Genomic DNA, 10,000 nt, shown 5'->3' with positions numbered 1-10,000 from the left:
TTTACATTTAATTTTTTCAACTTATCAATGAATTTACTTGAGTAAAGAAGTAAAAGAGGTCTAAAGTTAATGTGTTTGAGCTCCTTCTGCCAAACCACACTGGACATGCCCCATCTCGTCTGATCTTGGAAGCTATGCAGTGTTGGGCCTGGTTAGTACTTGGATGGGAGACCACCTGGGAATACCAGGTGCTGTAGGTATTTTTATGCAGCCATAACATTCATTTCTATTACATTTTACATTTAATTTTTTCAACTTATCAATGAATTTACATGAGTTAAGAAGTTATAGATGTCTAAAGTTAATATTTTTGAGCACCTACAGCCAAACCACACTGGACATGCCCAATCTTGTTTGATCTTGGAAACTATGCAGTGTTGGGCCTGGTTAGTGCTTGGATGGGAGACCACCTGGGAATTCCAGGTGCTGTAGGTAATTTTATGCAGCCATAACATTCTTTTCTATTACATTTTACATTTAATTTTTTCAACTTTTTAATGAATTTATTTGAGTTAAGAAGTAATAGAGGTCTAAATTTAATGCTTTTGAGCACCTACAGCCAAACCACACTGGACATGCCCAATATCATCTGATCTTGGAAGCTATGCAGTGTTGGGCCTGGTTAGTACTTGGATGGGAGACCACCTGGGAATACCAGGTGCTGTATGTAATTTTAGACAGCCAAAACATTCTTTTCTATTACATTTTACATTTATTTTTTTCTACTTATCAATGAATTTACTTGAGTTAAGAAGTAAAAGAGGTCTAAAGTTAATGTTTTTGAGCACCTACAGCCAAACCACACTGGACATGCCCAATCTCGTCTGATCTTGTAAGCTATGCAGTGTTGGGCCTGGTTAGTACTTGGATGGGAGACCACCTGGGAATACCAGGAGCTGTAGGTAATTTTATACTGCCATAACATTCTTTTCTATTATATTTTTCATTTCATTTTTCAACTTATCATTGAATTTACTTGAGTTAAGAAGTAAAAGAGGTCTAAAGTTAATGTTTTTGAGCTCCTTCAGCCAAACCACACTGGACATGCCCAATCTCGTCTGATCTTGGAAGCTATGCAGTGTTGGGCCTGGTTAGTACTTGGATGGGACACCACCTAGGAATCCCAGGTGCTGTAGGTAATTTTATACTGCCATAACATTCTTTTCTATTACATTTTACATTTAATTTTTTCAACTTATCAATGAATTTCCATGAGTTAAGAAGTAATAGAGGTCTAAATTTAATGCTTTTAAGCACCTACAGCCAAACCACACTGGACATGCCCAATCTCGTCTGATCTTGGAAGCTATGCAGTGTTGGGCCTGGTTTGAACTTGGATGGGAGACCACCTGGGAATACCAGGTGCTGTAGGTAATTTTAGACAGCCATAACATTCTTTTCTATTACATTTTGCATTTAATTTTTTCAACTTATCTATGAATTTACTTGAGTTAAGAAGTAAAAGAGGTCTAAAGTTAATGTTTTTGAGCACCTACAGCCAAACCACACTGGACATGCCCAATCTCATCTGATCTTGGAAGCTATGCAGTGTTGGGCCGGGTTAGTACTTGGATGGGAGACCACCTAAGAATCCCAGGTGCTGTAGGTATGTTTATACTGCCATAAAAGTCTTTTCTATTACATTTTACATTTAATTTTTCAACTTGTCATTGAATTTACTTGAGTTAAGAAGTAAAAGAGGTCTAAAGTTAATGTTTTTGAGCACCTACCGCCAAACCACACTGGACATTCCCAATCTCGTCTGATCTTGGAAGCTGTGCAGTGTTGGGCCTGGTTAGTACTTGGATGGGAGACCACCTGGGAATACCAGGTGCTGTAGGTAATTTTATGCAGCCATACCATTCTTTTCTATTACATTTTACATTTAATTTTTTCAACTTATCAATGAATTTACTTGAGTAAAGAAGTAAAAGAGGTCTAAAGTTAAGGTTTTTGAGCTCCTTCAGCCAAACCACACTGGACATGCCCAATCTCGTCTGATCTTGGAAGCTATGCAGTGTTGGGCCTGGTTAGTACTTGGATGGGAGACCACCTGGGAATACCAGGTGCTGTAAGTAATTTTATGCAGCCATAACATTCTTTTCTATTACATTTTACATTTAATTTTTTCAACTTATCAATGATTTTACATGAGTTAAGAAGTTATAGATGTCTAAAGTTAATATTTTTGAGCACCTACAGCCTAACCACACTGTACATTCCCAATCTTGTTTGATCTTGGAAGCTATGCAGTGTTGGGCCTGGTTAGTACTTGGATGGAAGACCACCTGGGAATTCCAGGTGCTGTAGGTAATTTTATGCAGTCATAACATTCTTTTCTATTACATTTTACATTTAATTTTTTCTACTTATCAATGAATTTACTTGAGTTAAGAAGTAAAAGAGGTCTAAAGTTAATGTTTTTGAGCACCTACAGCCAAACCACACTGGACATGCCCAATCTCGTCTGATCTTGGAAACTATGCATTGTTGGGCCTGGTTAGTACTTGGATGGGAGACCACCTGGGAATACCAGGAGCTGTAGGTAATTTTATACTGCCATAACATTCTTTTCTATTATATTTTTCATTTCATTTTTCAACTTATCATTGAATTTACTTGAGTTAAGAAGTTATAGATGTCTAAAGTTAATATTTTTGAGCACCTACAGCCTAACCACACTGGACATGCCCAATCTTGTTTGATCTTGGAAGCTATGCAGTGTTGGTCCTGGTTAGTGCTTGGATGGGAGACCACCTGGGAATTCCAGGTGCTGTAGGTAATTTTATGCAGCCATAACATTCTTTTCTATTACATTTTACATTTAATTTTTTCAACTTATTAATGAATTTACTTGAGTTAAGAAGTAATAGAGGTCTAAATTTAATGCTTTGAGCACCTACAGCCAAACCACACTGGACATGCCCAATCTCGTCTGATCTTGGAAGCTATGCAGTGTTGGGCCTGGTTAGTACTTTGATGGGAGACCACCTGGGAATACCAGGTGCTGTATGTAATTTTAGACAGCCAAAACATTCTTTTCTATTACATTTTACATTTAATTTTTTCTACTTATCAATGAATTTACTTGAGTTAAGAAGTAAAAGAGGTCTAAAGTTAATGTTTTTGAGCACCTACAGCCAAACCACACTGGACATGCTCAATCTCGTCTGATCTTGTAAGCTATGCAGTGTTGGGCCTGGTTAGTACTTGGATGGGAGACCACCTGGGAATACCAGGTGCTGTAGGTAATTTTATACTGCCATAACATTCTTTTCTATTACATTTTACATTTAATTTTTTCAACTTATCAATGAATTTCCTTGAGTTAAGAAGTAATAGAGGTCTAAAGTTAATGCTTTGAGCACCTACAGCCAAACCACACTGGACATGCCCAATCTCATCTGATTTTGGAAGCTGTGCAGTGTTGGGCCTGGTTAGTACTTGGATGGGAGACCACCTGGGAATACCCGGTGCTGTAGGTAATTTTATGCACCCATACCATTCTTTTCTATTACATTTTACATTTAATTTTTTCAACTTATCAATGAATTTACTTGAGTAAAGAAGTAATAGAGGTCTAAAGTTAATGTTTTTGAGCTCCATCAGCCAAACCACACTGGACATGCCCAATCTCGTCTGATCTTGGAAGCTATGCAGTGTTGGGCCTGGTTAGTACTTGGATGGGAGACCACCAGGGAATACCAGGTGCTGTATGTAATTTTAGACAGCCAAAACATTCTTTTCTATTACATTTTACATTTAATTTTTTCTACTTATCAATGAATTTACTTGAGTTAAGAAGTAAAAGAGGTCTAAAGTTAATGTTTTTGAACACCTACAGCCAAACCACACTGGACATGCCCAATCTCGTCTTATCTTGGAAGCTATGCAGTATTGGGCCTGGTTAGTACTTGGATGGGAGACCACCTGGGAATACCAGGAGCTGTAGGAAATTTTATACTGCCATAACATTCTTTTCTATTACATTTTTCATTTCATTTTTCAACTTATCATTGAATTTACTTGAGTTAAGAAGTAAAAGAGGTCTAAAGTTAATGTTTTTGAGCTCCTTCAGCCAAACCACACTGGACATGCCCAATCTCGTCTGATCTTGGAAGCTATGGAGTGTTGGGCCTGGTTAGTACTTGGATGGGAGACCACCTAGGAATCCCAGGTGCTGTAGGTAATTTTATACTGCCATAACATTCTTTTCTATTACATTTTACATTTAATTTTTTCAACTTATCAATGAATTTCCTTGAGTTAAGAAGTAATAGAGGTCTAAATTTAATGCTTTTGAGCACCTACAGCCAAACCACACTGGACATGCCCAATCTCGTCTGATCTTGGAAGCTATGCAGTGTTGGGCCTGGTTTGAACTTGGATGGGAGACCACCTGGGAATACCAGGTGCTGTAGATAATTTTAGACAGCCATAACATTCTTTTGTATTACATTTTACATTTAATTTTTTCAACTTATCAATGAATTTACTTGAGTTAAGAAGTAAAAGAGGTCTAAAGTTAAGGTTTTTGAGCACCTACAGCCAAACCACACTGGACATGCCCAATCTCGTCTGATCTTGGAAGCTATGCAGTGTTGGGTCTGGTTAGTACTTGGATGGGAGACCACCTAAGAATCCCAGGTGCTGTAGGTATTTTTATACTGCCATAACATTCTTTTCAATTACAGTTTACATTTAATTTTTTCAACTTATCAATGAATTTACTTGAGTTAAGAAGTAATAGAGGTCTAAAGTTAATGTTTTTGAGCTCCTTCAGCCAAACCACACTGGACATGCCCAATCTCATCTGATCTTGGAAGCTATGCAGTGTTGGGCCTGGTTAGTACTTGGATGGGAGACCACCTGGGAATACCAGGTGCAGTAGGTAATTTTACACTGCCATAACATTCTTTTCTATTACATTTTACATTTAATTTTTTCAACTTATCAATGAATTTCCTTGAGTTAAGAATTAATAGAGGTCTAAATTTAATGCTTTTGAGCACCTACAGCCAAACCACACTGGACATGCCCAATCTCGTCTGATCTTGGAAGCTATGCAGTGTTGGGCCTGGTTTGAACTTGGATGGGAGACCTCCTGGGAATATCAGGTGCTGTAGTTAATTTTAGACAGCCATAACATTCTTTTCTATTACATTTTACATTTAATTTTTTCAACTTATCAATGAATTTACTTGAGTTAAGAAGTAAAAGAGGTCTAAAGTTAATGTTTTTGAGCACCTACAGCCAAACCACACTGGACATGCCCAATCTCGTCTTATCTTGGAAGCTATGCAGTATTGGGCCTGGTTAGTACTTGGATGGGAGACCACCTGGGAATACCAGGAGCTGTAGGTAATTTTATACTGCCATAACATTCTTTTCTATTACATTTTACATTTCATTTTTCAACTTGTCATTGAATTTACTTGAGTTAAGAAGTAAAAGAGGTCTAAAGTTAATGTTTTTGAGCACCTACTGCCAAACCACACTGGACATGCCCAATCTCGTCTGATCTTGGAAGCTGTGCAGTGTTGGGCCTGGTTAGTACTTGGATGGGAGACCACCTGGGAATACCAGGTGCTGTAGGTAATTTTATGCAGCCATACCATTCTTTTCTATTACATTTTACATTTAATTTTTTCAACTTATCAATGAATTTACTTGAGTAAAGAAGTAAAAGAGGTCTAAAGTTAATGTTTTTGAGCTCCTTCAGCCAAACCACACTGGACATGCCCAATCTCGTCTGATCTTGGAAGCTATGCAGTGTTGGGCCTGGTTAGTACTTGGATGGGAGACCACCTGGGAATACCAGGTGCTGTAAGTAATTTTATGCAGCCATAACATTCTTTTCTATTACATTTTACATTTAATTTTTTCAACTTATCAATGATTTTACATGAGTTAAGAAGTTATAGATGTCTAAAGTTAATATTTTTGAGCACCTACAGCCTAACCACACTGTACATTCCCAATCTTGTTTGATATTGGAAGCTATGCAGTGTTGGGCCTGGTTAGTACTTGGATGGGAGACCACCTGGGAATTCCAGGTGCTGTAGGTAATTTTATGCAGTCATAACATTCTTTTCTATTACATTTTACATTTAATTTTTTCTACTTATCAATGAATTTACTTGAGTTAAGAAGTAAAAGAGGTCTAAAGTTAATGTTTTTGAGCACCTACAGCCAAACCACACTGGACATGCCCAATCTCGTCTGATCTTGGAAACTATGCATTGTTGGGCCTGGTTAGTACTTGGATGGGAGACCACCTGGGAATACCAGGAGCTGTAGGTAATTTTATACTGCCATAACATTCTTTTCTATTATATTTTTCATTTCATTTTTCAACTTATCATTGAATTTACTTGAGTTAAGAAGTTATAGATGTCTAAAGTTAATATTTTTGAGCACCTACAGCCTAACCACACTGGACATGCCCAATCTTGTTTGATCTTGGAAGCTATGCAGTGTTGGTCCTGGTTAGTGCTTGGATGGGAGACCACCTGGGAATTCCAGGTGCTGTAGGTAATTTTATGCAGCCATAACATTCTTTTCTATTACATTTTACATTTAATTTTTTCAACTTATTAATGAATTTACTTGAGTTAAGAAGTAATAGAGGTCTAAATTTAATGCTTTGAGCACCTACAGCCAAACCACACTGGACATGCCCAATCTCGTCTGATCTTGGAAGCTATGCAGTGTTGGGCCTGGTTAGTACTTTGATGGGAGACCACCTGGGAATACCAGGTGCTGTATGTAATTTTAGACAGCCAAAACATTCTTTTCTATTACATTTTACATTTAATTTTTTCTACTTATCAATGAATTTACTTGAGTTAAGAAGTAAAAGAGGTCTAAAGTTAATGTTTTTGAGCACCTACAGCCAAACCACACTGGACATGCCCAATCTCGTCTGATCTTGTAAGCTATGCAGTGTTGGGCCTGGTTAGTACTTGGATGGGAGACCACCTGGGAATACCAGGTGCTGTAGGTAATTTTATACTGCCATAACATTCTTTTCTATTACATTTTACATTTAATTTTTTCAACTTATCAATGAATTTCCTTGAGTTAAGAAGTAATAGAGGTCTAAAGTTAATGCTTTGAGCACCTACAGCCAAACCACACTGGACATGCCCAATCTCATCTGATTTTGGAAGCTGTGCAGTGTTGGGCCTGGTTAGTACTTGGATGGGAGACCACCTGGGAATACCCGGTGCTGTAGGTAATTTTATGCACCCATACCATTCTTTTCTATTACATTTTACATTTAATTTTTTCAACTTATCAATGAATTTACTTGAGTAAAGAAGTAATAGAGGTCTAAAGTTAATGTTTTTGAGCTCCATCAGCCAAACCACACTGGACATGCCCAATCTCGTCTGATCTTGGAAGCTATGCAGTGTTGGGCCTGGTTAGTACTTGGATGGGAGACCACCAGGGAATACCAGGTGCTGTATGTAATTTTAGACAGCCAAAACATTCTTTTCTATTACATTTTACATTTAATTTTTTCTACTTATCAATGAATTTACTTGAGTTAAGAAGTAAAAGAGGTCTAAAGTTAATGTTTTTGAGCACCTACAGCCAAACCACACTGGACATGCCCAATCTCGTCTTATCTTGGAAGCTATGCAGTATTGGGCCTGGTTAGTACTTGGATGGGAGACCACCTGGGAATACCAGGAGCTGTAGGAAATTTTATACTGCCATAACATTCTTTTCTATTACATTTTTCATTTCATTTTTCAACTTATCATTGAATTTACTTGAGTTAAGAAGTAAAAGAGGTCTAAAGTTAATGTTTTTGAGCTCCTTCAGCCAAACCACACTGGACATGCCCAATCTCGTCTGATCTTGGAAGCTATGGAGTGTTGGGCCTGGTTAGTACTTGGATGGGAGACCACCTAGGAATCCCAGGTGCTGTAGGTAATTTTATACTGCCATAACATTCTTTTCTATTACATTTTACATTTAATTTTTTCAACTTATCAATGAATTTCCTTGAGTTAAGAAGTAATAGAGGTCTAAATTTAATGCTTTTGAGCACCTACAGCCAAACCACACTGGACATGCCCAATCTCGTCTGATCTTGGAAGCTATGCAGTGTTGGGCCTGGTTTGAACTTGGATGGGAGACCACCTGGGAATACCAGGTGCTGTAGATAATTTTAGACAGCCATAACATTCTTTTGTATTACATTTTACATTTAATTTTTTCATCTTATCAATGAATTTACTTGAGTTAAGAAGTAAAAGAGGTCTAAAGTTAAGGTTTTTGAGCACCTACAGCCAAACCACACTGGACATGCCCAATCTCGTCTGATCTTGGAAGCTATGCAGTGTTCGGTCTGGTTAGTACTTGGATGGGAGACCACCTAAGAATCCCAGGTGCTGTAGGTATTTTTATACTGCCATAACATTCTTTTCAATTACAGTTTACATTTAATTTTTTCAACTTATCAATGAATTTACTTGAGTTAAGAAGTAATAGAGGTCTAAAGTTAATGTTTTTGAGCTCCTTCAGCCAAACCACACTGGACATGCCCAATCTCATCTGATCTTGGAAGCTATGCAGTGTTGGGCCTGGTTAGTACTTGGATGGGAGACCACCTGGGAATACCAGGTGCAGTAGGTAATTTTACACTGCCATAACATTCTTTTCTATTACATTTTACATTTAATTTTTTCAACTTATCAATGAATTTCCTTGAGTTAAGAATTAATAGAGGTCTAAATTTAATGCTTTTGAGCACCTACAGCCAAACCACACTGGACATGCCCAATCTCGTCTGATCTTGGAAGCTATGCAGTGTTGGGCCTGGTTTGAACTTGGATGGGAGACCTCCTGGGAATATCAGGTGCTGTAGATAATTTTAGACAGCCATAACATTCTTTTCTATTACATTTTACATTTAATTTTTTCAACTTATCAATGAATTTACTTGAGTTAAGAAGTAAAAGAGGTCTAAAGTTAATGTTTTTGAGCACCTACAGCCAAACCACACTGGACATGCCCAATCTCGTCTTATCTTGGAAGCTATGCAGTATTGGGCCTGGTTAGTTCTTGGATGGGAGACCACCTGGGAATACCAGGAGCTGTAGGTAATTTTATACTGCCATAACATTCTTTTCTATTACATTTTACATTTCATTTTTCAACTTGTCATTGAATTTACTTGAGTTAAGAAGTAAAAGAGGTCTAAAGTTAATGTTTTTGAGCACCTACCACCAAACCACACTGGACATGCCCAATCTCGTCTGATCTTGGAAGCTGTGCAGTGTTGGGCCTGGTTAGTACTTGGATGGGAGACCACCTGGGAATACCAGGTGCTGTAGGTAATTTTATGCAGCCATACCATTCTTTTCTATTACATTTTACATTTAATTTTTTCAACTTATCAATGAATTTACTTGAGTAAAGAAGTAAAAGAGGTCTAAAGTTAATGTTTTTGAGCTCCTTCAGCCAAACCACACTGGACATGCCCAATCTCGTCTGATCTTGGAAGCTATGCAGTGTTGGGCCTGGTTAGTACTTGGATGGGAGACCACCTGGGAATACCAGGTGCTGTAAGTAATTTTATGCAGCCATAACATTCTTTTCTATTACATTTTACATTTAATTTTTTCAACTTATCAATGATTTTACATGAGTTAAGAAGTTATAGATGTCTAAAGTTAATATTTTTGAGCACCTACAGCCTAACCACACTGTACATTCCCAATCTTGTTTGATCTTGGAAGCTATGCAGTGTTGGGCCTGGTTAGTACTTGGATGGGAGACCACCTGGGAATTCCAGGTGCTGTAGGTAATTTTATGCAGTCATAACATTCTTTTCTATTACATTTTACATTTAATTTTTTCTACTTATCAATGAATTTACTTGAGTTAAGAAGTAAAAGAGGTCTAAAGTTAATGTTTTTGAGCACCTACAGCCAAACCACACTGGACATGCCCAATCTCGTCTGATCTTGGAAACTATGCATTG

The 10,000-nt window shown here is 37.6% G+C and overlaps 43 pseudogenes; all 43 read left to right on the top strand.

The window, feature by feature from the left end:
* Positions 1-81: 81 nt before the first annotated feature.
* On the top strand, positions 82-200 carry LOC148449006 (5S ribosomal RNA; annotated as a pseudogene).
* A 116-nt stretch (positions 201-316) lies between these two features.
* LOC148449005 (5S ribosomal RNA) lies at positions 317-435 on the top strand (annotated as a pseudogene).
* Positions 436-551: 116 nt separating this feature from the next.
* Positions 552-670, top strand: LOC148449004 (5S ribosomal RNA; annotated as a pseudogene).
* Positions 671-786: 116 nt separating this feature from the next.
* LOC148449003 (5S ribosomal RNA) lies at positions 787-905 on the top strand (annotated as a pseudogene).
* Positions 906-1,020: 115 nt separating this feature from the next.
* Positions 1,021-1,139, top strand: LOC148449002 (5S ribosomal RNA; annotated as a pseudogene).
* A 116-nt stretch (positions 1,140-1,255) lies between these two features.
* On the top strand, positions 1,256-1,374 carry LOC148449001 (5S ribosomal RNA; annotated as a pseudogene).
* Positions 1,375-1,490: 116 nt separating this feature from the next.
* On the top strand, positions 1,491-1,609 carry LOC148449000 (5S ribosomal RNA; annotated as a pseudogene).
* A 115-nt stretch (positions 1,610-1,724) lies between these two features.
* On the top strand, positions 1,725-1,843 carry LOC148448999 (5S ribosomal RNA; annotated as a pseudogene).
* Positions 1,844-1,959: 116 nt separating this feature from the next.
* On the top strand, positions 1,960-2,078 carry LOC148448998 (5S ribosomal RNA; annotated as a pseudogene).
* A 116-nt stretch (positions 2,079-2,194) lies between these two features.
* Positions 2,195-2,313, top strand: LOC148448997 (5S ribosomal RNA; annotated as a pseudogene).
* A 116-nt stretch (positions 2,314-2,429) lies between these two features.
* LOC148448996 (5S ribosomal RNA) lies at positions 2,430-2,548 on the top strand (annotated as a pseudogene).
* Positions 2,549-2,663: 115 nt separating this feature from the next.
* Positions 2,664-2,782, top strand: LOC148448995 (5S ribosomal RNA; annotated as a pseudogene).
* A 115-nt stretch (positions 2,783-2,897) lies between these two features.
* Positions 2,898-3,016, top strand: LOC148448994 (5S ribosomal RNA; annotated as a pseudogene).
* A 116-nt stretch (positions 3,017-3,132) lies between these two features.
* On the top strand, positions 3,133-3,251 carry LOC148448993 (5S ribosomal RNA; annotated as a pseudogene).
* A 115-nt stretch (positions 3,252-3,366) lies between these two features.
* Positions 3,367-3,485, top strand: LOC148448992 (5S ribosomal RNA; annotated as a pseudogene).
* A 116-nt stretch (positions 3,486-3,601) lies between these two features.
* LOC148448991 (5S ribosomal RNA) lies at positions 3,602-3,720 on the top strand (annotated as a pseudogene).
* A 116-nt stretch (positions 3,721-3,836) lies between these two features.
* Positions 3,837-3,955, top strand: LOC148448990 (5S ribosomal RNA; annotated as a pseudogene).
* A 115-nt stretch (positions 3,956-4,070) lies between these two features.
* LOC148448989 (5S ribosomal RNA) lies at positions 4,071-4,189 on the top strand (annotated as a pseudogene).
* A 116-nt stretch (positions 4,190-4,305) lies between these two features.
* On the top strand, positions 4,306-4,424 carry LOC148448988 (5S ribosomal RNA; annotated as a pseudogene).
* A 116-nt stretch (positions 4,425-4,540) lies between these two features.
* On the top strand, positions 4,541-4,659 carry LOC148448987 (5S ribosomal RNA; annotated as a pseudogene).
* A 116-nt stretch (positions 4,660-4,775) lies between these two features.
* Positions 4,776-4,894, top strand: LOC148448986 (5S ribosomal RNA; annotated as a pseudogene).
* A 116-nt stretch (positions 4,895-5,010) lies between these two features.
* Positions 5,011-5,129, top strand: LOC148448985 (5S ribosomal RNA; annotated as a pseudogene).
* Positions 5,130-5,245: 116 nt separating this feature from the next.
* LOC148448984 (5S ribosomal RNA) lies at positions 5,246-5,364 on the top strand (annotated as a pseudogene).
* Positions 5,365-5,479: 115 nt separating this feature from the next.
* On the top strand, positions 5,480-5,598 carry LOC148448983 (5S ribosomal RNA; annotated as a pseudogene).
* A 116-nt stretch (positions 5,599-5,714) lies between these two features.
* On the top strand, positions 5,715-5,833 carry LOC148448982 (5S ribosomal RNA; annotated as a pseudogene).
* A 116-nt stretch (positions 5,834-5,949) lies between these two features.
* Positions 5,950-6,068, top strand: LOC148448981 (5S ribosomal RNA; annotated as a pseudogene).
* A 116-nt stretch (positions 6,069-6,184) lies between these two features.
* On the top strand, positions 6,185-6,303 carry LOC148448980 (5S ribosomal RNA; annotated as a pseudogene).
* Positions 6,304-6,418: 115 nt separating this feature from the next.
* LOC148448979 (5S ribosomal RNA) lies at positions 6,419-6,537 on the top strand (annotated as a pseudogene).
* A 115-nt stretch (positions 6,538-6,652) lies between these two features.
* Positions 6,653-6,771, top strand: LOC148448978 (5S ribosomal RNA; annotated as a pseudogene).
* A 116-nt stretch (positions 6,772-6,887) lies between these two features.
* LOC148448977 (5S ribosomal RNA) lies at positions 6,888-7,006 on the top strand (annotated as a pseudogene).
* A 115-nt stretch (positions 7,007-7,121) lies between these two features.
* On the top strand, positions 7,122-7,240 carry LOC148448976 (5S ribosomal RNA; annotated as a pseudogene).
* Positions 7,241-7,356: 116 nt separating this feature from the next.
* On the top strand, positions 7,357-7,475 carry LOC148448975 (5S ribosomal RNA; annotated as a pseudogene).
* Positions 7,476-7,591: 116 nt separating this feature from the next.
* Positions 7,592-7,710, top strand: LOC148448974 (5S ribosomal RNA; annotated as a pseudogene).
* A 115-nt stretch (positions 7,711-7,825) lies between these two features.
* On the top strand, positions 7,826-7,944 carry LOC148448973 (5S ribosomal RNA; annotated as a pseudogene).
* Positions 7,945-8,060: 116 nt separating this feature from the next.
* LOC148448972 (5S ribosomal RNA) lies at positions 8,061-8,179 on the top strand (annotated as a pseudogene).
* Positions 8,180-8,295: 116 nt separating this feature from the next.
* On the top strand, positions 8,296-8,414 carry LOC148448971 (5S ribosomal RNA; annotated as a pseudogene).
* Positions 8,415-8,530: 116 nt separating this feature from the next.
* Positions 8,531-8,649, top strand: LOC148448970 (5S ribosomal RNA; annotated as a pseudogene).
* Positions 8,650-8,765: 116 nt separating this feature from the next.
* LOC148448969 (5S ribosomal RNA) lies at positions 8,766-8,884 on the top strand (annotated as a pseudogene).
* A 116-nt stretch (positions 8,885-9,000) lies between these two features.
* Positions 9,001-9,119, top strand: LOC148448968 (5S ribosomal RNA; annotated as a pseudogene).
* Positions 9,120-9,234: 115 nt separating this feature from the next.
* LOC148448967 (5S ribosomal RNA) lies at positions 9,235-9,353 on the top strand (annotated as a pseudogene).
* Positions 9,354-9,469: 116 nt separating this feature from the next.
* On the top strand, positions 9,470-9,588 carry LOC148448966 (5S ribosomal RNA; annotated as a pseudogene).
* Positions 9,589-9,704: 116 nt separating this feature from the next.
* On the top strand, positions 9,705-9,823 carry LOC148448965 (5S ribosomal RNA; annotated as a pseudogene).
* Positions 9,824-9,939: 116 nt separating this feature from the next.
* The window catches only part of LOC148448964 (5S ribosomal RNA), a 119-nt pseudogene continuing 58 nt past the window's right edge, over positions 9,940-10,000 (top strand).

Source organism: Taudactylus pleione, unplaced genomic scaffold (assembly GCF_031769625.1).
Source record: "Taudactylus pleione unplaced genomic scaffold, aTauple2 ptg001270l, whole genome shotgun sequence".
Lineage (NCBI taxonomy): Eukaryota > Metazoa > Chordata > Amphibia > Anura > Myobatrachidae > Taudactylus > Taudactylus pleione.
The sequence above is the reverse complement of the archived record's forward strand: the minus strand, read 5'-3'. Positions and strand labels throughout refer to the sequence as shown.